We start from the raw sequence: 2,816 nt of genomic DNA on the forward strand, positions 1-2,816 counted from the left end.
CGTACGTAACCTTATTGAATCCATACAACTACTTCAGGATCCAGGTGGGGGTACTGAGGCTCAGAGAGGTAAAATGATTTGCCCAAGGTCATGTAGCTGGGAGAGGTGGGACCAAGATTCAACTCTCAGCTGTGGCTCGGAGTGACCAGGACATACAAGAGTGTTTAAAGCATAGTCAATAACAAACATGTACACGTGTTTGGTCTAACTACTTCACATATATTAACTCACTTAATCCTTCCCAACAACTTCAAGGGAGGTACTATGACTATGCCCATTTTATAGTAGATAAAACTGAGGCTCAGAGAGCATAAGTGACTTGCCCAAGGTACCTGGCAAGGCCCTTGAAGCCAGGCTCCTGCCACAGCCTGAGCCCTGACGACAGCTGTGTCCTCATCTCATGCATTCTCATTTACTGTTGCTGGCTTGTCCCTGACACAGGGCCTCTGCATTCGAAGTCCCCTCAGCTGGAGATGCCCTTTCCACTGATTTGCACACCCCTGGCTCATTCTTACTTGGATTTCTGTCCCATTATCACCTCCTCAGGGAGACCCTCCGGATCCACCCTAAAGCTCCATTCTCAAGCCACCCTGCTATGCCTCGTTCACAGTTTAACACCTGTGGGGCGTTTTGTTTACTGTGTGTCCCTCTCCAGGAACAGCAGCCTCTCTGGGTCATCTCTAAATCCCCAGTCCCTGGTCTATAAATATTTGCTAAGTGGGTAAAAGTGACCGAATTATGCAGTCCCTTTCGGAGGAGGACCAGGGGCAACTTTCCACCTACCTAAAGTTCCACCTGCCTACTCTGGTCTAACGTCAGAACCTCCTCTCTGACCCTCTCCATCTCCCTTGGGTTATGAAATCTGAGCTCTGGGCAGCAAGAAGGGAAGTCGCTGCAGCTACATCTAGGAAGGTTACAGAGCAGGAACACAGCATCTCTCATCCCCGTGGGAGGCTGGACCCAGGAAACTGACAAGACTCCCAGCATGCTCTGCAGCCCTTCCTCCCTGTCAAACCCACAACCGGGCGGAATTCCCGAGTGTCCCGTGGGCTGCCGGGGAGCCCACCCCTCCAGCGGGGATCCCAGCCACAGAGAATGCCCATTGACATCCATCCAGATTCAAAGCAGTGGGAGGCTAGGAAAGGGCACGTGAGAAATAATAAAACCAGGGAAGACCCAAGCAAGCAAGAGCTAGAGGAATCCCTCCTTTCTCTCTCACATTAGTCTTCAGATTGAAGTGCATAAAACTTTTTAAGTAAAATATTCAACATAGTTCAAAAGGAACATATAAAAACGTTTACAGAGCAAAAGCTCCCTCTCCCTTCACCCTTTCCACTCCCCCCGCAACCCCTACCAATTATATATTAGTACTTTCTGGTGGATTCTTCCAGTTTGCAAATATAGCAATGACAAATGTATACTCTTATTTTCCCCTCTTTTTACATTTTCTATTTCTTTTTACTTTGCAGCTCCAGCTCAAAGGATCCTTTTTTAAAAGACAGATAAAAGGGTACCATATTACATATGCTGAGCCACACCTTTTACTTCTCTAGTTGGATAAAATTCTATATTTCTACACACACAGAGATACAGATATAGATGTATAAGTGCGTGCATACACACACCAGTTATTAATGGTTTTCTGCAATGTTCATCTAGTTCTCCTGGAAAGGGGTATTTAGATTGGGGGTCAAGAGGGGGTGCTTTTCAGCTGACACACAAACAGCTGGGCCACCCTCTCTTGGTGATCAATACTGGAGGCTGGTTCTCTGCACTTGAAGCAGATGCCAGGAGCTAGCTCTTTCCCAAAACATCTGCAGCTCCCATTTCCTGAGCGTCTACCAGGTACTAGGAGAACTCTTACAACAGAGAAGGAAAGCTGAGAATCAGAGAGGTAAAGTGACTAGCCCAAGGTCACACAGCCAGGAAGTGGAGCTGGCAGGGTTCACAGCCGGTCTGTCCCTCGCCAAAGCCGGTTTGTTCCCACACCTGGCCCCCGCGGTCTCCAGTCCACACCCTGGTCCACAGCCGGAGGCAGAACCGGCCACGCCGAGGTCAGGACCCAGGGCCAAGTCCCCAGCCAGGCTGAACTCGGCGGACAAGCGCTCTCTCCGCCATTTCCCTGCGGGCACCTCGGCCCGGCCTCCCAGGGCGCCCCGCCCCCGGGCCGATGCGGGGTGCGCAGCCTTTGCTGGCCCCGGCAGACCCAGTGAACTCAGGCGAGGACGCCGGGCTCCGGGCAAAGTGCTCTGCGGCCGCTGCCTAGCTAAAGCCTCCCAGCCACCCGCGGGGATGAGGCCGCCTGAACCCATTGTACAGATGCGAGGACGAATGCAGGCGCGGAGAGCCGGCTGTCCTGCCTAAGGTCACCCGGCCGGGGAGCGTCGGAGCCCGGTTCCCACCCTGGTCCGCTGACTTCAAAACTTTCCGCTCCTGCGCTGCCGAATGCACAACGACTCTCAGGTGCGGGGCGCGCGCACCAGCCGGGCTGCCTGAGGCGCTTGCCCGCCCGGCTCGAGGCACCTGCCCTGCGCTTGGGAAGCCTGGGCCCCGCTCCCTCCCCGGTCCGCAGTCCCCCGGCCAGGGAGTTCCTGGGCCAGTCCGAGGCTGAGCGGCTGCGGCACTGAGCATCGTCGCACAGGTCCTCGCCGCCACCGCTTGTCTCCTAGTATGCGAAGTGGCCGGCGGGGACCCATTTGAAAGAGGAGGAGACTGAGGCGCAGAGAGGGCCCGCCAGTGGCCCAAGGTCACACAGCGCGGCGGCGGGCCGGGGCCCCCAACAGTGGCCGTTAGGAGGTCCCGCCCCGGTCCCCGCG

The sequence above is a fragment of the Colobus angolensis genome, unplaced genomic scaffold, assembly GCF_000951035.1.
Source record: "Colobus angolensis palliatus isolate OR3802 unplaced genomic scaffold, Cang.pa_1.0 Scaffold79, whole genome shotgun sequence".
NCBI classification, from domain to species: Eukaryota; Metazoa; Chordata; class Mammalia; order Primates; family Cercopithecidae; genus Colobus; species Colobus angolensis.